The sequence below is a fragment of the Phoxinus phoxinus genome (assembly GCF_949152265.1).
Source record: "Phoxinus phoxinus genome assembly, chromosome: 23".
NCBI lineage: Eukaryota > Metazoa > Chordata > Actinopteri > Cypriniformes > Leuciscidae > Phoxinus > Phoxinus phoxinus.
In genome coordinates, this window is record NC_136898.1 from 13,884,062 (window position 1) to 13,910,588 (window position 26,527).

Here is a 26,527-nt window from a genome sequence, read left to right on the forward strand (position 1 = left end):
CTATAGCCTAGTGGTCAGTGCAATGACTTTTAAGAGCTGATGATTTTTAGGAGAAACAAGTTCAAGTCCCGGCTAGGGCACTTTTTTTGTTGTTTTTTATCCCATATTTTCCTATCATAATAAAAGGCAAAACCTCCAAAATATATTTCTTTGAACTGGTGCCAGGTAACTACATGCACACACAAAATAGAATCAGCATTTTTTAAGCCACTACATCAACACCTCTCATAATGGGAGAGGGGGAACGGATTCCGACAGCTGTTTTTTTGCCGTCGGATTCCGTTCCCCCTGTTTTTCTCAAAGAAAGAGGATCTTCTAATATCTATCTCAATGGCCTTGGTTTGTGTACCCCTATAGCCTAGTGGTCAGTGCAATGACTTTTAAGAGCTGATGATTTTTAGGAGAAACAAGTTCAAGTCCCGGCTAGGGCACTTTTTTGTTGTTTTTTATCCCATATTTTCCTATCATAATAAAAGGCAAAACCTCCAAAATATATTTCTTTGAACTGGTGCCAGGTAACTACATCCACACACAAAATAGAATCAGCATTTTTTAAGCCACTACATCAACACCTCTCATAATGGGAGAGGGGGAACGGATTCCGACAGCTGTTTTTTTGCCGTCGGATTCCGTTCCCCCTGTTTTTCTCAAACAAAGATTCTCAAGACCCGGCTCTTGGACTTTTTTTATATTCCAGAATTTACTAATATAAAAAAGGCAAAAACCAGGTATGCACCCTACATTTGATCTCAATTGATCATGCCTTCATGTAGCTCAAACAGTAGAGCATTGGCACTTGCAACGCCAAGGTCAATGGTTCGATTCTCAAGGAAAGCAAGAACGTAAAATCAAACTAATTTCAAATGCAAACTTCAGCCAAATTGTTCAATGTAATATTTCTCAAATAAACAGTTTCTTCTAATGTCTATCAAACTTATGCTGATTTCTTGACCCCTTATAGCCTAGTGGTCAGTGCAATGACTTTTTAGAGCTGATGATTTTTAGGAGACTCAAGTCCCGAATAGGGCACTTTTTGTTTTATTTTTTTTATCCCATATTTTTCTATCATAATAAAAGGCAAAACCTCCAAAATATATTTCTTTGAACTGGTGCCAGGTAACTACATCCACACACAAAATAGAATCAGCATTTTTTAAGCCACTACATCAACACCTCTCATAATGGGAGAGGGGGAACGGATTCCGACAGCTGTTTTTTTGCCGTCGGATTCCGTTCCCCCTGTTTTTCTCAAAGAAAGAGGATCTTCTAACATCTATCTCAATGGTCTTGGTTTGTGTACCCCTATAGCCTAGTGGTCAGTGCAATGACTTTTAAGAGCTGATGATTTTTAGGAGAAACAAGTTCAAGTCCCGGCTAGGGCACTTTTTTTGTTGTTTTTTATCCCATATTTTCCTATCATAATAAAAGGCAAAACCTCCAAAATATATTTCTTTGAACTGGTGCCAGGTAACTACATCCACACACAAAATAGAATCAGCATTTTTAAGCCACTACATCAACACCTCTCATAATGGGAGAGGGGGAACGGATTCCGACAGCTGTTTTTTTGCCGTCGGATTCCGTTCCCCCTGTTTTTCTCAAACAAAGATTCTCAAGACCCGGCTCTTGGACTTTTTTTATATTCCAGAATTTACTAATATAAAAAAGGCAAAAACCAGGTATGCACCCTACATTTGATCTCAATTGATCATGCCTTCATGTAGCTCAAACAGTAGAGCATTGGCACTTGCAACGCCAAGGTCAATGGTTCGATTCCCAAGGAAAGCAAGAACGTAAAACTAATTTCAAATGCAAACTTCAGCCAAATTGTTTCATGTAATATTTCTCAAATAAACAGTTTCTTCTAATGTCTATCAAACTTATGCTGATTTCTTGACCCCTTATAGCCTAGTGGTCAGTGCAATGACTTTTTAGAGCTGATGATTTTTAGGAGACTCAAGTCCCGAATAGGGCACTTTTTGTTTTATTTTTTTTATCCCATATTTTTCTATCATAATAAAAGGCAAAACCTCCAAAATATATTTATTTGAACTGGTGCCAGGTAACTACATCCACACACAAAATAGAATCAGCATTTTTTAAGCCACTACATCAACACCTCTCATAATGGGAGAGGGGGAACGGATTCCGACAGCTGTTTTTTTGCCGTCGGATTCCGTTCCCCCTGTTTTTCTCAAAGAAAGAGGATCTTCTAATATCTATCTCAATGGTCTTGGTTTGTGTACCCCTATAGCCTAGTGGTCAGTGCAATGACTTTTAAGAGCTGATGATTTTTAGGAGAAACAAGTTCAAGTCCCGGCTAGGGCACTTTTTTTGTTGTTTTTTATCCCATATTTTCCTATCATAATAAAAGGCAAAACCTCCAAAATATATTTCTTTGAACTGGTGCCAGGTAACTACATGCACACACAAAATAGAATCAGCATTTTTTAAGCCACTACATCAACACCTCTCATAATGGGAGAGGGGGAACGGATTCCGACAGCTGTTTTTTTGCCGTCGGATTCCGTTCCCCCTGTTTTTCTCAAACAAAGATTCTCAAGACCCGGCTCTTGGACTTTTTTTATATTCCAGAATTTACTAATATAAAAAAGGCAAAAACCAGGTATGCACCCTACATTTGATCTCAATTGATCATGCCTTCATGTAGCTCAAACAGTAGAGCATTGGCACTTGCAACGCCAAGGTCAATGGTTCGATTCCCAAGGAAAGCAAGAATGTAAAATCAAACTAATTTCAAATGCAAACTTCAGCCAAATTGTTTAATGTAATATTTCTCAAATAAACAGTTTCTTCTAATGTCTATCAAACTTATGCTGATTTCTTGACCCCTTATAGCCTAGTGGTCAGTGCAATGACTTTTTAGAGCTGATGATTTTTAGGAGACTCAAGTCCCGAATAGGGCACTTTTTGTTTTATTTTTTTTATCCCATATTTTTCTATCATAATAAAAGGCAAAACCTCCAAAATATATTTCTTTGAACTGGTGCCAGGTAACTACATCCACACACAAAATAGAATCAGCATTTTTTAAGCCACTACATCAACACCTCTCATAATGGGAGAGGGGGAACGGATTCCGACAGCTGTTTTTTTGCCGTCGGATTCCGTTCCCCCTGTTTTTCTCAAAGAAAGAGGATCTTCTAATATCTATCTCAATGGTCTTGGTTTGTGTACCCCTATAGCCTAGTGGTCAGTGCAATGACTTTTAAGAGCTGATGATTTTTAGGAGAAACAAGTTCAAGTCCCGGCTAGGGCACTTTTTTTGTTGTTTTTTATCCCATATTTTCCTATCATAATAAAAGGCAAAACCTCCAAAATATATTTCTTTGAACTGGTGCCAGGTAACTACATCCACACACAAAATAGAATCAGCATTTTTTAAGCCACTACATCAACACCTCTCATAATGGGAGAGGGGGAACGGATTCCGACAGCTGTTTTTTTGCCGTCGGATTCCGTTCCCCCTGTTTTTCTCAAAGAAAGAGGATCTTTTAATATCTATCTCAATGGCCTTGGTTTGTGTACCCCTATAGCCTAGTGGTCAGTGCAATGACTTTTAAGAGCTGATGATTTTTAGGAGAAACAAGTTCAAGTCCCGGCTAGGGCACTTTTTTTGTTGTTTTTTATCCCATATTTTCCTATCATAATAAAAGGCAAAACCTCCAAAATATATTTCTTTGAACTGGTGCCAGGTAACTACATCCACACACAAAATAGAATCAGCATTTTTTAAGCTACTACATCAACACCTCTCATAATGGGAGAGGGGGAACGGATTCCGACAGCTGTTTTTTTGCCGTCGGATTCCGTTCCCCCTGTTTTTCTCAAACAAAGAGGATATTCTAATATCTATCTCAATTGTCTTGATTTGTTGACCCCTATAGCCTAGTGGTCAGTGCAATGACTTTTAAGAGCTGATGATTTTTAGGAGAAACAAGTTCAAGTCCCGGCTAGGGCACTTTTTTTGTTGTTTTTTATCCCATATTTTCCTATCATAATAAAAGGCAAAACCTCCAAAATATATTTCTTTGAACTGGTGCCAGGTAACTACATCCACACACAAAATAGAATCAGCATTTTTTAAGCCACTACATCAACACCTCTCATAATGGGAGAGGGGGAACGGATTCCGACAGCTGTTTTTTTGCCGTCGGATTCCGTTCCCCCTGTTTTTCTCAAACAAAGAGGATATTCTAATATCTATCTCAATTGTCTTGGTTTGTTGACCCCTATAGCCTAGTGGTCAGTGCAATGACTTTTAAGAGCTGATGATTTTTAGGAGAAACAAGTTCAAGTCCCGGCTAGGGCACTTTTTTTGTTGTTTTTTATCCCATATTTTCCTATCATAATAAAAGGCAAAACCTCCAAAATATATTTCTTTGAACTGGTGCCAGGTAACTACATCCACACACAAAATAGAATCAGCATTTTTTAAGCCACTACATCAACACCTCTCATAATGGGAGAGGGGGAACGGATTCCGACAGCTGTTTTTTTGCCGTCGGATTCCGTTCCCCCTGTTTTTCTCAAACAAAGAGGATCTTCTAATATCTATCTCAATGGTCTTGTTTTGTGTACCCCTATAGCCTAGTGGTCAGTGCAATGACTTTTTAGAGCTGATGATTTTTAGGAGAAACAAGTTCAAGTCCCGGCTAGGGCACTTTTTGGTTTTATCCCATATTTTCCTAGCATAATAAAAGGCAAAACCTCCAAAATATATTTCTTTGAACTGGTGCCAGGTAACTAAATCCACACACAAAATAGAATCAGCATTTTTTAAGCCACTACATCAACACCTCTCATAATGGGAGAGGGGGAACGGATTCCGACAGGTGTTTTTTTGCCGTCGGATTCCGTTCCCCCTGTTTTTCTCAAAAAAAGAGGATCTTCTAATATATATCTCAATGGTCTTGGTTTGTTGACCCCTATAGCTTAGTGGTCAGTGCAATGACTTTTAAGAGCTGATGATTTTTAGGAGACACAAGTTCAAGACCCGGCTCTTGGACTCTTTTTATATTCCAGATTTTCCTAATATAAAAAATGCAAAAACCAGGTATGCCCCCTACATTTAATCTAATTTTATCATGCCTTCATGTAACTCAAACAGTAGAGCATTGGCACTTGCAACGCCAAGGTCAATGGTTCGATTCCCAGGGAAAGCAAGAAGGTGTATTCAAACTAATTTCAAATGCAAACTTCAGCCAAATTGTTCAATGTAATATTTCTCAAATAAACAGTTTCTTCTAATGTCTATCAAACTTATGCTGATTTCTTGACCCCTTATAGCCTAGTGGTCAGTGCAATGACTTTTTAGAGCTGATGATTTTTAGGAGACTCAAGTCCCGAATAGGGCACTTTTTGTTTTATTTTTTTTATCCCATATTTTTCTATCATAATAAAAGGCAAAACCTCCAAAATATATTTCTTTGAACTGGTGCCAGGTAACTACATCCACACACAAAATAGAATCAGCATTTTTTAAGCCACTACATCAACACCTCTCATAATGGGAGAGGGGGAACGGATTCCGACAGCTGTTTTTTTGCCGTCGGATTCCGTTCCCCCTGTTTTTCTCAAAGAAAGAGGATCTTCTAATATCTATCTCAATGGTCTTGGTTTGTGTACCCCTATAGCCTAGTGGTCAGTGCAATGACTTTTAAGAGCTGATGATTTTTAGGAGAAACAAGTTCAAGTCCCGGCTAGGGCACTTTTTTTGTTGTTTTTTATCCCATATTTTCCTATCATAATAAAAGGCAAAACCTCCAAAATATATTTCTTTGAACTGGTGCCAGGTAACTACATGCACACACAAAATAGAATCAGCATTTTTTAAGCCACTACATCAACACCTCTCATAATGGGAGAGGGGGAACGGATTCCGACAGCTGTTTTTTTGCCGTCGGATTCCGTTCCCCCTGTTTTTCTCAAACAAAGATTCTCAAGACCCGGCTCTTGGACTTTTTTTATATTCCAGAATTTACTAATATAAAAAAGGCAAAAACCAGGTATGCACCCTACATTTGATCTCAATTGATCATGCCTTCATGTAGCTCAAACAGTAGAGCATTGGCACTTGCAACGCCAAGGTCAATGGTTCGATTCCCAAGGAAAGCAAGAATGTAAAATCAAACTAATTTCAAATGCAAACTTCAGCCAAATTGTTTAATGTAATATTTCTCAAATAAACAGTTTCTTCTAATGTCTATCAAACTTATGCTGATTTCTTGACCCCTTATAGCCTAGTGGTCAGTGCAATGACTTTTTAGAGCTGATGATTTTTAGGAGACTCAAGTCCCGAATAGGGCACTTTTTGTTTTATTTTTTTTATCCCATATTTTTCTATCATAATAAAAGGCAAAACCTCCAAAATATATTTCTTTGAACTGGTGCCAGGTAACTACATCCACACACAAAATAGAATCAGCATTTTTTAAGCCACTACATCAACACCTCTCATAATGGGAGAGGGGGAACGGATTCCGACAGCTGTTTTTTTGCCGTCGGATTCCGTTCCCCCTGTTTTTCTCAAAGAAAGAGGATCTTCTAATATCTATCTCAATGGTCTTGGTTTGTGTACCCCTATAGCCTAGTGGTCAGTGCAATGACTTTTAAGAGCTGATGATTTTTAGGAGAAACAAGTTCAAGTCCCGGCTAGGGCACTTTTTTTGTTGTTTTTTATCCCATATTTTCCTATCATAATAAAAGGCAAAACCTCCAAAATATATTTCTTTGAACTGGTGCCAGGTAACTACATCCACACACAAAATAGAATCAGCATTTTTTAAGCCACTACATCAACACCTCTCATAATGGGAGAGGGGGAACGGATTCCGACAGCTGTTTTTTTGCCGTCGGATTCCGTTCCCCCTGTTTTTCTCAAAGAAAGAGGATCTTTTAATATCTATCTCAATGGCCTTGGTTTGTGTACCCCTATAGCCTAGTGGTCAGTGCAATGACTTTTAAGAGCTGATGATTTTTAGGAGAAACAAGTTCAAGTCCCGGCTAGGGCACTTTTTTTGTTGTTTTTTATCCCATATTTTCCTATCATAATAAAAGGCAAAACCTCCAAAATATATTTCTTTGAACTGGTGCCAGGTAACTACATCCACACACAAAATAGAATCAGCATTTTTTAAGCTACTACATCAACACCTCTCATAATGGGAGAGGGGGAACGGATTCCGACAGCTGTTTTTTTGCCGTCGGATTCCGTTCCCCCTGTTTTTCTCAAACAAAGAGGATATTCTAATATCTATCTCAATTGTCTTGATTTGTTGACCCCTATAGCCTAGTGGTCAGTGCAATGACTTTTAAGAGCTGATGATTTTTAGGAGAAACAAGTTCAAGTCCCGGCTAGGGCACTTTTTTTGTTGTTTTTTATCCCATATTTTCCTATCATAATAAAAGGCAAAACCTCCAAAATATATTTCTTTGAACTGGTGCCAGGTAACTACATCCACACACAAAATAGAATCAGCATTTTTAAGCCACTACATCAACACCTCTCATAATGGGAGAGGGGGAACGGATTCCGACAGCTGTTTTTTTGCCGTCGGATTCCGTTCCCCCTGTTTTTCTCAAACAAAGATTCTCAAGACCCGGCTCTTGGACTTTTTTTATATTCCAGAATTTACTAATATAAAAAAGGCAAAAACCAGGTATGCACCCTACATTTGATCTCAATTGATCATGCCTTCATGTAGCTCAAACAGTAGAGCATTGGCACTTGCAACGCCAAGGTCAATGGTTCGATTCCCAAGGAAAGCAAGAATGTAAAATCAAACTAATTTCAAATGCAAACTTCAGCCAAATTGTTTAATGTAATATTTCTCAAATAAACAGTTTCTTCTAATGTCTATCAAACTTATGCTGATTTCTTGACCCCTTATAGCCTAGTGGTCAGTGCAATGACTTTTTAGAGCTGATGATTTTTAGGAGACTCAAGTCCCGAATAGGGCACTTTTTGTTTTATTTTTTTTATCCCATATTTTTCTATCATAATAAAAGGCAAAACCTCCAAAATATATTTCTTTGAACTGGTGCCAGGTAACTACATCCACACACAAAATAGAATCAGCATTTTTTAAGCCACTACATCAACACCTCTCATAATGGGAGAGGGGGAACGGATTCCGACAGCTGTTTTTTTGCCGTCGGATTCCGTTCCCCCTGTTTTTCTCAAAGAAAGAGGATCTTCTAATATCTATCTCAATGGTCTTGGTTTGTGTACCCCTATAGCCTAGTGGTCAGTGCAATGACTTTTAAGAGCTGATGATTTTTAGGAGAAACAAGTTCAAGTCCCGGCTAGGGCACTTTTTTTGTTGTTTTTTATCCCATATTTTCCTATCATAATAAAAGGCAAAACCTCCAAAATATATTTCTTTGAACTGGTGCCAGGTAACTACATCCACACACAAAATAGAATCAGCATTTTTTAAGCCACTACATCAACACCTCTCATAATGGGAGAGGGGGAACGGATTCCGACAGCTGTTTTTTTGCCGTCGGATTCCGTTCCCCCTGTTTTTCTCAAAGAAAGAGGATCTTTTAATATCTATCTCAATGGCCTTGGTTTGTGTACCCCTATAGCCTAGTGGTCAGTGCAATGACTTTTAAGAGCTGATGATTTTTAGGAGAAACAAGTTCAAGTCCCGGCTAGGGCACTTTTTTTGTTGTTTTTTATCCCATATTTTCCTATCATAATAAAAGGCAAAACCTCCAAAATATATTTCTTTGAACTGGTGCCAGGTAACTACATCCACACACAAAATAGAATCAGCATTTTTTAAGCTACTACATCAACACCTCTCATAATGGGAGAGGGGGAACGGATTCCGACAGCTGTTTTTTTGCCGTCGGATTCCGTTCCCCCTGTTTTTCTCAAACAAAGAGGATATTCTAATATCTATCTCAATTGTCTTGATTTGTTGACCCCTATAGCCTAGTGGTCAGTGCAATGACTTTTAAGAGCTGATGATTTTTAGGAGAAACAAGTTCAAGTCCCGGCTAGGGCACTTTTTTTGTTGTTTTTTATCCCATATTTTCCTATCATAATAAAAGGCAAAACCTCCAAAATATATTTCTTTGAACTGGTGCCAGGTAACTACATCCACACACAAAATAGAATCAGCATTTTTTAAGCCACTACATCAACACCTCTCATAATGGGAGAGGGGGAACGGATTCCGACAGCTGTTTTTTTGCCGTCGGATTCCGTTCCCCCTGTTTTTCTCAAACAAAGAGGATATTCTAATATCTATCTCAATTGTCTTGGTTTGTTGACCCCTATAGCCTAGTGGTCAGTGCAATGACTTTTAAGAGCTGATGATTTTTAGGAGAAACAAGTTCAAGTCCCGGCTAGGGCACTTTTTTTGTTGTTTTTTATCCCATATTTTCCTATCATAATAAAAGGCAAAACCTCCAAAATATATTTCTTTGAACTGGTGCCAGGTAACTACATCCACACACAAAATAGAATCAGCATTTTTTAAGCCACTACATCAACACCTCTCATAATGGGAGAGGGGGAACGGATTCCGACAGCTGTTTTTTTGCCGTCGGATTCCGTTCCCCCTGTTTTTCTCAAACAAAGAGGATCTTCTAATATCTATCTCAATGGTCTTGTTTTGTGTACCCCTATAGCCTAGTGGTCAGTGCAATGACTTTTTAGAGCTGATGATTTTTAGGAGAAACAAGTTCAAGTCCCGGCTAGGGCACTTTTTGGTTTTATCCCATATTTTCCTAGCATAATAAAAGGCAAAACCTCCAAAATATATTTCTTTGAACTGGTGCCAGGTAACTAAATCCACACACAAAATAGAATCAGCATTTTTTAAGCCACTACATCAACACCTCTCATAATGGGAGAGGGGGAACGGATTCCGACAGGTGTTTTTTTGCCGTCGGATTCCGTTCCCCCTGTTTTTCTCAAAAAAAGAGGATCTTCTAATATATATCTCAATGGTCTTGGTTTGTTGACCCCTATAGCTTAGTGGTCAGTGCAATGACTTTTAAGAGCTGATGATTTTTAGGAGACACAAGTTCAAGACCCGGCTCTTGGACTCTTTTTATATTCCAGATTTTCCTAATATAAAAAATGCAAAAACCAGGTATGCCCCCTACATTTAATCTAATTTTATCATGCCTTCATGTAACTCAAACAGTAGAGCATTGGCACTTGCAACGCCAAGGTCAATGGTTCGATTCCCAGGGAAAGCAAGAAGGTGTATTCAAACTAATTTCAAATGCAAACTTCAGCCAAATTGTTCAATGTAATATTTCTCAAATAAACAGTTTCTTCTAATGTCTATCAAACTTATGCTGATTTCTTGACCCCTTATAGCCTAGTGGTCAGTGCAATGACTTTTTAGAGCTGATGATTTTTAGGAGACTCAAGTCCCGAATAGGGCACTTTTTGTTTTATTTTTTTTATCCCATATTTTTCTATCATAATAAAAGGCAAAACCTCCAAAATATATTTCTTTGAACTGGTGCCAGGTAACTACATCCACACACAAAATAGAATCAGCATTTTTTAAGCCACTACATCAACACCTCTCATAATGGGAGAGGGGGAACGGATTCCGACAGCTGTTTTTTTGCCGTCGGATTCCGTTCCCCCTGTTTTTCTCAAAGAAAGAGGATCTTCTAATATCTATCTCAATGGTCTTGGTTTGTGTACCCCTATAGCCTAGTGGTCAGTGCAATGACTTTTAAGAGCTGATGATTTTTAGGAGAAACAAGTTCAAGTCCCGGCTAGGGCACTTTTTTTGTTGTTTTTTATCCCATATTTTCCTATCATAATAAAAGGCAAAACCTCCAAAATATATTTCTTTGAACTGGTGCCAGGTAACTACATGCACACACAAAATAGAATCAGCATTTTTTAAGCCACTACATCAACACCTCTCATAATGGGAGAGGGGGAACGGATTCCGACAGCTGTTTTTTTGCCGTCGGATTCCGTTCCCCCTGTTTTTCTCAAACAAAGATTCTCAAGACCCGGCTCTTGGACTTTTTTTATATTCCAGAATTTACTAATATAAAAAAGGCAAAAACCAGGTATGCACCCTACATTTGATCTCAATTGATCATGCCTTCATGTAGCTCAAACAGTAGAGCATTGGCACTTGCAACGCCAAGGTCAATGGTTCGATTCCCAAGGAAAGCAAGAACGTAAAATCAAACTAATTTCAAATGCAAACTTCAGCCAAATTGTTTAATGTAATATTTCTCAAATAAACAGTTTCTTCTAATGTCTATCAAACTTATGCTGATTTCTTGACCCCTTATAGCCTAGTGGTCAGTGCAATGACTTTTTAGAGCTGATGATTTTTAGGAGACTCAAGTCCCGAATAGGGCACTTTTTGTTTTATTTTTTTTATCCCATATTTTTCTATCATAATAAAAGGCAAAACCTCCAAAATATATTTCTTTGAACTGGTGCCAGGTAACTACATCCACACACAAAATAGAATCAGCATTTTTTAAGCCACTACATCAACACCTCTCACAATGGGAGAGGGGGAACGGATTCCGACAGCTGTTTTTTTGCCGTCGGATTCCGTTCCCCCTGTTTTTCTCAAACAAAGAGGATATTCTAATATCTATCTCAATTGTCTTGGTTTGTTGACCCCTATAGCCTAGTGGTCAGTGCAATGACTTTTAAGAGCTGATGATTTTTAGGAGAAACAAGTTCAAGTCCCGGCTAGGGCACTTTTTTTTTTGTTTTTTATCCCATATTTTCCTATCATAATAAAAGGCAAAACCTCCAAAATATATTTCTTTGAACTGGTGCCAGGTAACTACATGCACACACAAAATAGAATCAGCATTTTTTAAGCCACTACATCAACACCTCTCATAATGGGAGAGGGGGAACGGATTCCGACAGCTGTTTTTTTGCCGTCGGATTCCGTTCCCCCTGTTTTTCTCAAACAAAGAGGATCTTCTAATATCTATCTCAATTGTCTTGGTTTGTTGACCCCTATAGCCTAGTGGTCAGTGCAATGACTTTTAAGAGCTGATGATTTTTAGGAGAAACAAGTTCAAGTCCCGGCTAGGGCACTTTTTTTGTTGTTTTTTATCCCATATTTTCCTATCATAATAAAAGGCAAAACCTCCAAAATATATTTCTTTGAACTGGTGCCAGGTAACTACATGCACACACAAAATAGAATCAGCATTTTTTAAGCCACTACATCAACACCTCTCATAATGGGAGAGGGGGAACGGATTCCGACAGCTGTTTTTTTGCCGTCGGATTCCGTTCCCCCTGTTTTTCTCAAAGAAAGAGGATCTTCTAATATCTATCTCAATGGCCTTGGCTTGTGTACCCCTATAGCCTAGTGGTCAGTGCAATGACTTTTAAGAGCTGATGATTTTTAGGAGAAACAAGTTCAAGTCCCGGCTAGGGCACTTTTTTTGTTGTTTTTTATCCCATATTTTCCTATCATAATAAAAGGCAAAACCTCCAAAATATATTTCTTTGAACTGGTGCCAGGTAACTACATGCACACACAAAATAGAATCAGCATTTTTTAAGCCACTACATCAACACCTCTTATAATGGGAGAGGGGGAACGGATTCCGACAGCTGTTTTTTTGCCGTCGGATTCCGTTCCCCCTGTTTTTCTCAAACAAAGAGGATATTCTAATATCTATCTCAATTGTCTTGGTTTGTTGACCCCTATAGCCTAGTGGTCAGTGCAATGACTTTTAAGAGCTGATGATTTTTAGGAGAAACAAGTTCAAGTCCCGGCTAGGGCACTTTTTTTGTTGTTTTTTATCCCATATTTTCCTATCATAATAAAAGGCAAAACCTCCAAAATATATTTCCTTGAACTGGTGCCAGGTAACTACATGCACACACAAAATAGAATCAGCATTTTTTAAGCCACTACATCAACACCTCTCATAATGGGAGAGGGGGAACGGATTCCGACAGCTGTTTTTTTGCCGTCGGATTCCGTTCCCCCTGTTTTTCTCAAACAAAGAGGATCTTCTAATATCTATCTCAATTGTCTTGGTTTGTTGACCCCTATAGCCTAGTGGTCAGTGCAATGACTTTTAAGAGCTGATGATTTTTAGGAGAAACAAGTTCAAGTCCCGGCTAGGGTACTTTTTTTGTTGTTTTTTATCCCATATTTTCTTATCATAATAAAAGGCAAAACCTCCAAAATATATTTCTTTGAACTGGTGCCAGGTAACTACATGCACACACAAAATAGAATCAGCATTTTTTAAGCCACTACATCAACACCTCTCATAATGGGAGAGGGGGAACGGATTCCGACAGCTGTTTTTTTGCCGTCGGATTCCGTTCCCCCTGTTTTTCTCAAACAAAGATTCTCAAGACCCGGCTCTTGGACTTTTTTTATATTCCAGAATTTACTAATATAAAAAAGGCAAAAACCAGGTATGCACCCTACATTTGATCTCAATTGATCATGCCTTCATGTAGCTCAAACAGTAGAGCATTGGCACTTGCAACGCCAAGCTCAATGGTTCGATTCCCAAGGAAAGCAAGAACGTAAAACTAATTTCAAATGCAAACTTCAGCCAAATTGTTTAATGTAATATTTCTCAAATAAACAGTTTCTTCTAATGTCTATCAAACTTATGCTGATTTCTTGACCCCTTATAGCCTAGTGGTCAGTGCAATGACTTTTTAGAGCTGATGATTTTTAGGAGACTCAAGTCCCGAATAGGGCACTTTTTGTTTTATTTTTTTTATCCCATATTTTTCTATCATAATAAAAGGCAAAACCTCCAAAATATATTTCTTTGAACTGGTGCCAGGTAACTACATCCACACACAAAATAGAATCAGCATTTTTTAAGCCACTACATCAACACCTCTCATAATGGGAGAGGGGGAACGGATTCCGACAGCTGTTTTTTTGCCGTCGGACTCCGTTCCCCCTGTTTTTCTCAAACAAAGAGGATATTCTAATATCTATCTCAATGGTCTTGGTTTGTGTACCCCTATAGCCTAGTGGTCAGTGCAATGACTTTTAAGAGCTGATGATTTTTAGGAGAAACAAGTTCAAGTCCCGGCTAGGGCACTTTTTTTGTTGTTTTTTATCCCATATTTTCCTATCATAATAAAAGGCAAAACCTCCAAAATATATTTCTTTGAACTGGTGCCAGGTAACTACATGCACACACAGAATAGAATCAGCATTTTTTAAGCCACTACATCAACACCTCTCATAATGGGAGAGGGGGAACGGATTCCGACAGCTGTTTTTTTGCCGTCGGATTCCGTTCCCCCTGTTTTTCTCAAAGAAAGAGGATCTTCTAATATCTATCTCAATGGCCTTGGTTTGTGTACCCCTATAGCCTAGTGGTCAGTGCAATGACTTTTAAGAGCTGATGATTTTTAGGAGAAACAAGTTCAAGTCCCGGCTAGGGCACTTTTTTTGTTGTTTTTTATCCCATATTTTCCTATCATAATAAAAGGCAAAACCTCCAAAATATATTTCTTTGAACTGGTGCCAGGTAACTACATTCACACACAAAATAGAATCAGCATTTTTTAAGCCACTACATCAACACCTCTCATAATGGGAGAGGGGGAACGGATTCCGACAGCTGTTTTTTTGCCGTCGGATTCCGTTCCCCCTGTTTTTCTCAAACAAAGAGGATATTCTAATATCTATCTCAATTGTCTTGGTTTTTTGACCCCTATAGCCTAGTGGTCAGTGCAATGACTTTTAAGAGCTGATGATTTTTAGGAGAAACAAGTTCAAGTCCCGGCTAGGGCACTTTTTTTGTTGTTTTTTATCCCATATTTTCCTATCATAATAAAAGGCAAAACCTCCAAAATATATTTCTTTGAACTGGTGCCAGGTAACTACATCCACACACAAAATAGAATCAGCATTTTTTAAGCCACTACATCAACACCTCTCATAATGGGAGAGGGGGAACGGATTCCGACAGCTGTTTTTTTGCCGTCGGATTCCGTTCCCCCTGTTTTTCTCAAACAAAGTGGATATTCTAATATCTATCTCAATTGTCTTGGTTTGTTGACCCCTATAGCCTAGTGGTCAGTGCAATGACTTTTAAGAGCTGATGATTTTTAGGAGAAACAAGTTCAAGTCCCGGCTAGGGCACTTTTTTTGTTGTTCTCTTTCATAGGTTCACTCAACGCTGCGGATAGCGCAGTGGGATATTCTCTGAATGTGCCGATTGTCTGAAGCCTTATGGAATCACGCCAATTCATTGGCTGATGGCGTCCGCGCGACATGGCTCCGCCCCGACGCACTCACGTCGCGTCATCACATTCGCGCGCGCGCCATCTGCTCCTCAGATTTCTCTACCTTCAGAACGAAGCGGTCACGTTTGCCCTTCGCTCGTGGTTTTTCTGAAAGCTAACAACTATTACTAGGATTATTCTCGGCGCTTCTGCGACTGTTTAAGCGGAACTCTGTTTCTCCTTACGGTGAAGCTGCCATGGATTACAGACGCTGTACTCCGCCATGTGCTCGTTACATCGCTAACGACGACCCACACAGTAAGTGCGTTAAATGTTTGGGTTTTTCACATGCGCGTGAGGCTATTATAGGATCTTCTAAATGCAAATTCTGTGAAAATTTGTTGCTCAAAACCCTCAAATCGCGGCTCGCGGTCTTTGAGAGAGAATCATTCGTCTCCCCCTGCCGCGCTCCCGAGGCCTCTCGAGGATCCGCGGCTTGGGGTTCGGATGTAGAGCTTGAGGACGTGGAGTTCGAGCAGACGAGCCCCGCTCTTTCTCTCCCTCCCTCCCCTCGGCACGCACGTGGCATGCCAGTCGAATTTTCACATGATTATTTGCGCCCCAGCCCGGGAGCACGCGACGCGGTTTCTTTTGGGCTGGAGGATATACTTTTTACCGAGGCATCCGACTCAGAGGATTTCGGGCCTACTCTCGCCGACGAGGTTATCCCGCCGAGCGGCCAGGAAGCGCGGCCTACTGCGGCCTACGCGGAGCTCGTGGACGTGCTTTCGCGCGCTACGGAGAAGCTCACTATTGATTGGCCAAAAAAAAACGGAAATACGGGACAAAGAGAAGGTTTTCCTCTTGGACGCCCCCATCTCTCAGACGGGGTTGTTTGGTGAGGCGGTCAACACAGTGGTTGAGAAATTCCGCTCCTCCAAATCCCAGTCGGCCGCGTTCAGGCAGTTCATGCCCAGGAGGGCTAGGGAACCTTCTGCTCCACCCCCGGTGCGACCCAGAGAACGTCCCTCTCCTAGACCGGAGTTCTCTTCCAGGAGGAGCGAACAGGGACATCCCCCACCTACCACGGTTTGGGGAGCCCGCGGTCGCCCATTTCCCCGTCAACGGCCTCACAAACGCCTCCAATTAAAGCGGTCCGACAAACCGACCGCTTCGGCGGCCCAGAGCCGTTCCTGACCTTCCGGTCGGAAAAAGGAGAGCTCCGCTGCCTTCTCAGGGTTGGGTCAGACCGCACAAGCGTTTCTGCCCACCCCCCAGCTCTCCTTTCCTTGCCCTGTCACCTTCGCCACTCAGAGTGTCTCGAAGTGCAGGCCATATTTCACCATATCGGCTCAGTCCAGTGCGGGAGGAAGGAGACGTTTTCTGCTTTCTCCCCTCACCCCGCACGCTCTCTATAACTGCCAGCCGCACCCTCGGAGGCACTTTCCTTTTTCCTCCGGAGCAGGCGGACCGGGTCACCATGACCCCAGCATCGATGCCTCCCGTCACGTGCCAGGACGCCAACGGCCTTCCTGCACAGTCAACCTCTTCACCCCAGGAACGTCAACACGGCACCCTCACTCAGGTATGTCGTCTGCACTACAACATTCCTCTTCCTCTATCTCATTTCCTTCCAGAATGGGAGCGCTTACCAGGGGTATCGTCTTGGGTTCTTCGCACAATTCGGTTCGGCTACACTCTTCAGTTTTGCCGCAATCCCCCCTGTTTCAACGGGGTCTTTCCGACTGTAGTAGACAGCGCCACTCAGGCTTCTGTACTGCAACAGGAAATCTCTTCCCTCCTTCTCAAAGGGGCAATAGAGGAGATCCCTCCAGGGGAATCCGAGAGGGGCTTCTACAGCCGTTATTTCCTGGTCCCGAAGAAGGGCGGCGGGTTGCGTCCCATACTGGACCTCCGCCGACTGAACTTCGCCCTTTACAAAGGGAAATTCAAGATGTTGACGCTGAAAGCTATCATATCTCAGATTCGGCCAGGGGATTGGTTCGTGACGATAGACCTAAAGGATGCCTATTTTCACATCCAGGTTGTTCGGCGACACAGGCAGTTCCTCAGGTTCGCCGTTGGAGAAAGGGCGTTCCAGTACAGGGTCCTTCCCTTCGGCCTCTCTTTGGCCCCGAGGACGTTCACAAAGTGCATAGATGCAGCTCTGGCCCCATTGCGGCTCCAGGGCATCCGTGTTCTAAATTACCTGGACGATTGGCTTATTTTAGCCCAGTCCAGGGAGCTAGTGGCCCACCACAGAGACATTGTTCTGAGTCACATCCAGTCTCTCGGTTTGAGGTTGAACTCGGAGAAGAGTGTTCTTGCTCCGGCTCAAAGCACCGTTTTCTTGGGGGTGAACATGGATTCCGTTCTCATGCAGGCCCGCTTGGCCCCTGCACGGATTTCCAGCCTGACGACATGCTTGGCTCGTTTTTCACTAGGCCATCATGTGTCTGTGGGCACCTGCCGCAGGATGCTGGGTCTTATGGCTGCGGCCTCCTCTGTACTACCGCTGGGCCTACTCCACATGAGACCCTTCATGTGGTGGGTGAAGCTCTCAGGGGTTCGACCCTCCGGGTCAACCCTTCGCCTACTGAAGGTATCGCACAGTTGCTTTCGAGCCCTGTCAGTATGGCGGGACCCTCTTTTTCTTCGGAAAGGGGTCAGCATGGGTGCGGTATTTCGTCGCCAGATGGTTACGACGGATGCCTCTCTCACCGGCTGGGGAGCAGTTTTCGAGGGCAGACCAGCGTGTGGGGTCTGGACTGGAGAGGCTCTCTCTTGGCACATAAACTGCCTGGAGTTAAGAGCCGTTTTTCTGGCTCTGCAGCAATTCCTCCCTCTCCTGGAGGGGCACCATGTCATTGTCAGAACAGACAACATGGCAGTGGTGTCACATGTGAACCGGCAGGGAGGGTCTCGGTCGCGCACCCTAGACCGGCATGCGCGTCACCTTCTCCTGTGGTCTCAGAGCAAGTTCCTTTCTCTAAGAGCGGTTCATGTCCCAGGGGTTCTGAACCTCGCAGCAGATTTTCTGTCGAGACAGAAACTCAGATCGGGGGAATGGATGTTGAACCGCCAGACGGTGGCCCTGATCTGGGAGGTTTTCGGGGAGGCGGAGGTGGACCTCTTTGCATCTCAAGAGTCGTCCCAATGCCCGCTTTGGTTCTCCCTGAGTCCCCCGGCCCCATTGGGGATAGATGCGTTCGCTCACCCTTGGCCAACGCAGAAACTCTATGCCTTCCCGCCCATCAAACTGATCCAGGCGGTCTTGGCCAGAGTGAGAGAGAGCGGAGTCCGCCTCCTCTTAGTGGTTCCGTTCTGGCCATCTCAGCCATGGTTTTCGGAGCTAATTCCTCTACTGGAATATTCCCCCTGGAGGATCCCAGTCAGGGAAGATCTGCTGTCACAGCTGCAGGGCAAGATATGGCATCCTCGCCCAGACATATGGAAGCTATATGTTTGGCCGATCAAAGGCCGTTAACATTAAGCTCTGGTCTCCCAACTGACGTTCAGGAGACCATTGCGAGTGCCAGAGCCCCTTCTACAAGGCGACTGTATTCTTCCAAATGGAAGGTTTTTAAGAATTGGTGCTTAGCGCATGATAGGAACCCAGTTAACTGCCCTGTTGGTTCAGTACTGGAATTCCTGCAGGAGAAGTTTGCTGCCGGGGCGGCTGCTACCACTCTCAGAGTTTATGTCGCAGCTATTGCAGCACATAGGGAATCAGATGAGATTCCCCTGGGTAAATTAAGATTAGTTTCTGCTTTTATGCGTGGGGTGAAGCGCCTGAAACCGGCTCGCTCCCCTAGAGTTCCCTCATGGGACCTTTCGGTTGTCCTAGAGGGTTTGACGATGGCCCCCTTTGAGCCCTTAGAGTCAGCTCCGGAAAGGATCCTGACTCTCAAGGTTTCTCTTTTGCTAGCGTTGTCCTCATTAAAGCGGATGGGAGACTTGCAAGCCCTGTCTGTTAGCGAGCCTTGCCTGGACTTTGCCCCTGGCCTGGTCAAAGTTTCCTTGAGGCCGAGACCAGGGTATGTCCCCAAGGTTCTCTCCTCAACTTTTCGCTCGCAGGTAGTTAACCTTAACGCTTTCCACCCTCCTCCATTTTCTTCTGAGGAAGATAGGAAGCTTAACTTGCTCTGCCCAGTTCGTTCTCTTAAGATTTATGTAGACCGCTCAGGCGGTTGGAGGAAATCTAACCAGCTTTTGGTTTGCTTTGGTGCTAGCCGCCGTGGGCTTGCTGCATCGAAGCAGAGGATTTCCCACTGGGTTACAGAGGCTATCTCGTTGGCTTACGGGGTGCGTGGCTTACCTTCACCCCTCAGCATTAGAGCTCATTCCACCAGAAGTGTGGCATCTTCTCAAGCGCTTTTTAGAGGAGCACTTTTGGAGGACATTTGTGTTGCGGCAGGTTGGTCCTCTCCGCACACTTTTGTACGATTCTATAGTTTGGATCTTGACATGACCCCGGGTTCCCAGGTTCTTTCTGTTTGAACTCTTCTTGGTCGTTGTCTCTTGTTTACCAGTCATAAAGCGTTCTAGCTTGGCGAGTTTGGTAGTCCGTTCCCACTGCGCTATCCGCAGCGTTGAGTGAACCTATGAAAGAGAACGTCTCTGGTTACTTACGTAACCTATGTTCTCTGAATAGGGAACGAGACGCTGCGTTAGCGGCCAAGCTCCTCACGCTGCTGACAGTTTTCTTTTCGGCAGAGAAATCTGAGGAGCAGATGGCGCGCGCGCGAATATGATGACGCGACGTGAGTGCGTCGGGGCGGAGCCATGTCGCGCGGACGCCATCAGCCAATGAATTGGCGTGATTCCATAAGGCTTCAGACAATCGGCACATTCAGAGAATATCCCACTGCGCTATCCGCAGCGTCTCGTTCCCTATTCAGAGAACATAGGTTACGTAAGTAACCAGAGACGTTTTTTATCCCATATTTTCCTATCATAATAAAAGGCAAAACCTCCAAAATATATTTCTTTGAACTGGTGCCAGGTAACTACATCCACACACAAAATAGAATCAGCATTTTTTAAGCCACTACATCAACACCTCTCATAATGGGAGAGGGGGAACGGATTCCGAGAGCTGTTTTTTTGCCGTCGGATTCCGTTCCCCCTGTTTTTCTCAAACAAAGAGGATCTTCTAATATCTATCACAATGGTATTGGTTTGTTGACCCCTATAGCCTAGTGGTCACAGTGCAATGACTTTTAAGAGCTGATGATTTTTAGGAGAAACAAGTTCAAGTCCCGGCTAGGGCACTTTTTTTGTTGTTTTTTATCCCATATTTTCCTATCATAATAAAAGGCAAAACCTCCAAAATATATTTCTTTGAACTGGTGCCAGGTAACTACATCCACACACAAAATAGAATCAGCATTTTTTTAAGCCACTACATCAACACCTCTCATAATGGGAGAGGGGGAACGGATTCCGACAGCTGTTTTTTTGCCGTCGGATTCCGTTCCCCCTGTTTTTCTCAAACAAAGATTCTCAAGACCCGGCTCTTGGACTTTTTTTATATTCCAGAATTTACTAATATAAAAAAGGCAAAAACCAGGTATGCACCCTACATTTGATCTCAATTGATCATGCCTTCATGTAGCTCAAACAGTAGAGCATTGGCACTTGCAACGCCAAGCTCAATGGTTCGATTCCCAAGGAAAGCAAGAACGTAAAACTAATTTCAAATGCAAACTTCAGCCAAATTGTTTAATGTAATATTTCTCAAATAAACAGTTTCTTCTAATGTCTATCAAACTTATGCTGATTTCTTGACCCCTTATAGCCTAGTGGTCAGTGCAATGACTTTTTAGAGCTGATGATTTTTAGGAGACTCAAGTCCCGAATAGGGCACTTTTTGTTTTATTTTTTTTATCCCATATTTTTCTATCATAATAAAAGGCAAAACCTCCAAAATATATTTCTTTGAACTGGTGCCAGGTAACTACATGCACACACAAAATAGAATCAGCATTTTTTAAGCCACTACATCAACACCTCTCATAATGGGAGAGGGGGAACGGATTCCGACAGCTGTTTTTTTGCCGTCGGATTCCGTTCCCCCTGTTTTTCTCAAACAAAGAGGATATTCTAATATCTATCTCAATTGTCTTGGTTTGTTGACCCCTATAGCCTAGTGGTCAGTGCAATGACTTTTAAGAGCTGATGATTTTTAGGAGAAACAAGTTCAAGTCCCGGCTAGGGCACTTTTTTTGTTGTTTTTTATCCCATATTTTCCTATCATAATAAAAGGCAAAACCTCCAAAATATATTTCTTTGAACTGGTGCCAGGTAACTACATGCACACACAAAATAGAATCAGCATTTTTTAAGCCACTACATCAACACCTCTCATAATGGGAGAGGGGGAACGGATTCCGACAGCTGTTTTTTTGCCGTCGGATTCCGTTCCCCCTGTTTTTCTCAAACAAAGAGGATCTTCTAATATCTATCTCAATTGTCTTGGTTTGTTGACCCCTATAGCCTAGTGGTCAGTGCAATGACTTTTAAGAGCTGATGATTTTTAGGAGAAATAAGTTCAAGTCCCGGCTAGGGCACTTTTTTTGTTGTTTTTTATCCCATATTTTCCTATCATAATAAAAGGCAAAACCTCCAAAATATATTTCTTTGAACTGGTGCCAGGTAACTACATCCACACACAAAATAGAATCAGCATTTTTTAAGCCACTACATCAACACCTCTCATAATGGGAGAGGGGGAACGGATTCCGACAGCTGTTTTTTTGCCGTCGGATTCCGTTCCCCCTGTTTTTCTCAAACAAAGAGGATATTCTAATATCTATTTCAATTGTCTTGGTTTGTTGACCCCTATAGCCTAGTGGTCAGTGCAATGACTTTTAAGAGCTGATGATTTTTAGGAGAAACAAGTTCAAGTCCCGGCTAGGGCACTTTTTTTGTTGTTTTTTATCCCATATTTTCCTATCATAATAAAAGGCAAAACCTCCAAAATATATTTCTTTGAACTGGTGCCAGGTAACTACATCCACACACAAAATAGAATCAGCATTTTTTAAGCCACTACATCAACACCTCTCATAATGGGAGAGGGGGAACGGATTCCGACAGCTGTTTTTTTGCCGTCGGATTCCGTTCCCCCTGTTTTTCTCAAACAAAGAGGATATTCTAATATCTATCTCAATTGTCTTGGTTTGTTGACCCCTATAGCCTAGTGGTCAGTGCAATGACTTTTAAGAGCTGATGATTTTTAGGAGAAACAAGTTCAAGTCCCGGCTAGGGCACTTTTTTTGTTGTTTTTTATCCCATATTTTCCTATCATAATAAAAGGCAAAACCTCCAAAATATATTTCTTTGAACTGGTGCCAGGTAACTACATGCACACACAAAATAGAATCAGCATTTTTTAAGCCACTACATCAACACCTCTCATAATGGGAGAGGGGGAACGGATTCCGACAGCTGTTTTTTTGCCGTCGGATTCCGTTCCCCCTGTTTTTCTCAAACAAAGATTCTCAAGACCCGGCTCTTGGACTTTTTTTATATTCCAGAATTTACTAATATAAAAAAAGGCAAAAACCAGGTATGCACCCTACATTTGATCTCAATTGATCATGCCTTCATGTAGCTCAAACAGTAGAGCATTGGCACTTGCAACGCCAAGGTCAATGGTTCGATTTCCAGGGAAAGCAAGAAGGTGTATTCAAACTAATTTCAAATGCAAACTTCAGCCAAATTGTTCAATGTAATATTTCTCAAATAAACAGTTTCTTCTAATGTCTATCAAACTTATGCTGATTTCTTGACCCCTTATAGCCTAGTGGTCAGTGCAATGACTTTTTAGAGCTGATGATTTTTAGGAGACTCAAGTCCCGAATAGGGCACTTTTTGTTTTATTTTTTTTTATCCCATATTTTTCTATCATAATAAAAGGCAAAACCTCCAAAATATATTTCTTTGAACTGGTGCCAGGTAACTACATCCACACACAAAATAGAATCAGCATTTTTTAAGCCACTACATCAACACCTCTCACAATGGGAGAGGGGGAACGGATTCCGACAGCTGTTTTTTTGCCGTCGGATTCCGTTCCCCCTGTTTTTCTCAAACAAAGAGGATATTCTAATATCTATCTCAATTGTCTTGGTTTGTTGACCCCTATAGCCTAGTGGTCAGTGCAATGACTTTTAAGAGCTGATGATTTTTAGGAGAAACAAGTTCAAGTCCCGGCTAGGGCACTTTTTTTGTTGTTTTTTATCCCATATTTTCCTATCATAATAAAAGGCAAAACCTCCAAAATATATTTCTTTGAACTGGTGCCAGGTAACTACATGCACACACAAAATAGAATCAGCATTTTTTAAGCCACTACATCAACACCTCTCATAATGGGAGAGGGGGAACGGATTCCGACAGCTGTTTTTTTGCCGTCGGATTCCGTTCCCCCTGTTTTTCTCAAACAAAGAGGATATTCTAATATCTATTTCAATTGTCTTGGTTTGTTGACCCCTATAGCCTAGTGGTCAGTGCAATGACTTTTAAGAGCTGATGATTTTTTGGAGAAACAAGTTCAAGTCCCGGCTAGGGCACTTTTTTTGTTGTTTTTTATCCCATATTTTCCTATCATAATAAAAGGCAAAACCTCCAAAATATATTTCTTTGAACTGGTGCCAGGTAACTACATCCACACACAAAATAGAATCAGCATTTTTTAAGCCACTACATCAACACCTCTCATAATGGGAGAGGGGGAACGGATTCCGACAGCTGTTTTTTTGCCGTCGGATTCCGTTCCCCCTGTTTTTCTCAAACAAAGAGGATATTCTAATATCTATCTCAATTGTCTTGGTTTGTTGACCCCTATAGCCTAGTGGTCGGTGCAATGACTTTTAAGAGCTGATGATTTTTAGGAGAAACAAGTTCAAGTCCCGGCTAGGGCACTTTTTTTGTTGTTTTTTATCCCATATTTTCCTATCATAATAAAAGGCAAAACCTCCAAAATATATTTCTTTGAACTGGTGCCAGGTAACTACATCCACACACAAAATAGAATCAGCATTTTTTAAGCCACTACATCAACACCTCTCATAATGGGAGAGGGGGAACGGATTCCGACAGCTGTTTTTTTGCCGTCGGATTCCGTTCCCCCTGTTTTTCTCAAACAAAGAGGATCTTCTAATATCTATCTCAATGGTCTTGTTTTGTGTACCCCTATAGCCTAGTGGTCAGTGCAATGACTTTTTAGAGCTGATGATTTTTAGGAGAAACAAGTTCAAGTCCCGGCTAGGGCACTTTTTGGTTTTATCCCATATTTTCCTAGCATAATAAAAGGCAAAACCTCCAAAATATATTTCTTTGAACTGGTGCCAGGTAACTAAATCCACACACAAAATAGAATCAGCATTTTTTAAGCCACTACATCAACACCTCTCATAATGGGAGAGGGGGAACGGATTCCGACAGGTGTTTTTTTGCCGTCGGATTCCGTTCCCCCTGTTTTTCTCAAAAAAAGAGGATCTTCTAATATATATCTCAATGGTCTTGGTTTGTTGACCCCTATAGCCTAGTGGTCAGTGCAATGACTTTTAAGAGCTGATGATTTTTAGGAGACACAAGTTCAAGACCCGGCTCTTGGACTCTTTTTATATTCCAGATTTTCCTAATATAAAAAATGCAAAAACCAGGTATGCCCCCTACATTTAATCTAATTTTATCATGCCTTCATGTAACTCAAACAGTAGAGCATTGGCACTTGCAACGCCAAGGTCAATGGTTCGATTCCCAGGGAAAGCAAGAAGGTGTATTCAAACTAATTTCAAATGCAAACTTCAGCCAAATTGTTCAATGTAATATTTCTCAAATAAACAGTTTCTTCTAATGTCTATCAAACTTATGCTGATTTCTTGACCCCTTATAGCCTAGTGGTCAGTGCAATGACTTTTTAGAGCTGATGATTTTTAGGAGACTCAAGTCCCGAATAGGGCACTTTTTGTTTTATTTTTTTTATCCCATATTTTTCTATCATAATAAAAGGCAAAACCTCCAAAATATATTTCTTTGAACTGGTGCCAGGTAACTACATCCACACACAAAATAGAATCAGCATTTTTTAAGCCACTACATCAACACCTCTCATAATGGGAGAGGGGGAACGGATTCCGACAGCTGTTTTTTTGCCGTCGGATTCCGTTCCCCCTGTTTTTCTCAAAGAAAGAGGATCTTCTAATATCTATCTCAATGGTCTTGGTTTGTGTACCCCTATAGCCTAGTGGTCAGTGCAATGACTTTTAAGAGCTGATGATTTTTAGGAGAAACAAGTTCAAGTCCCGGCTAGGGCACTTTTTTTGTTGTTTTTTATCCCATATTTTCCTATCATAATAAAAGGCAAAACCTCCAAAATATATTTCTTTGAACTGGTGCCAGGTAACTACATCCACACACAAAATAGAATCAGCATTTTTTAAGCCACTACATCAACACCTCTCATAATGGGAGAGGGGGAACGGATTCCGACAGCTGTTTTTTTGCCGTCGGACTCCGTTCCCCCTGTTTTTCTCAAACAAAGAGGATATTCTAATATCTATCTCAATGGTTTTGGTTTGTGTACCCCTATAGCCTAGTGGTCAGTGCAATGACTTTTAAGAGCTGATGATTTTTAGGAGAAACAAGTTCAAGTCCCGGCTAGGGCACTTTTTTTGTTGTTTTTTATCCCATATTTTCCTATCATAATAAAAGGCAAAACCTCCAAAATATATTTCATTGAACTGGTGCCAGGTAACTACATGCACACACAGAATAGAATCAGCATTTTTTAAGCCACTACATCAACACCTCTCATAATGGGAGAGGGGGAACGGATTCCGACAGCTGTTTTTTTGCCGTCGGATTCCGTTCCCCCTGTTTTTCTCAAAGAAAGAGGATCTTCTAATATCTATCTCAATGGCCTTGGTTTGTGTACCCCTATAGCCTAGTGGTCAGTGCAATGACTTTTAAGAGCTGATGATTTTTAGGAGAAACAAGTTCAAGTCCCGGCTAGGGCACTTTTTTTGTTGTTTTTTATCCCATATTTTCCTATCATAATAAAAGGCAAAACCTCCAAAATATATTTCTTTGAACTGGTGCCAGGTAACTACATCCACACACAAAATAGAATCAGCATTTTTTAAGCCACTACATCAACACCTCTCATAATGGGAGAGGGGGAACGGATTCCGAGAGCTGTTTTTTTGCCGTCGGATTCCGTTCCCCCTGTTTTTCTCAAACAAAGATTCTCAAGACCCGGCTCTTGGACTTTTTTTATATTCCAGAATT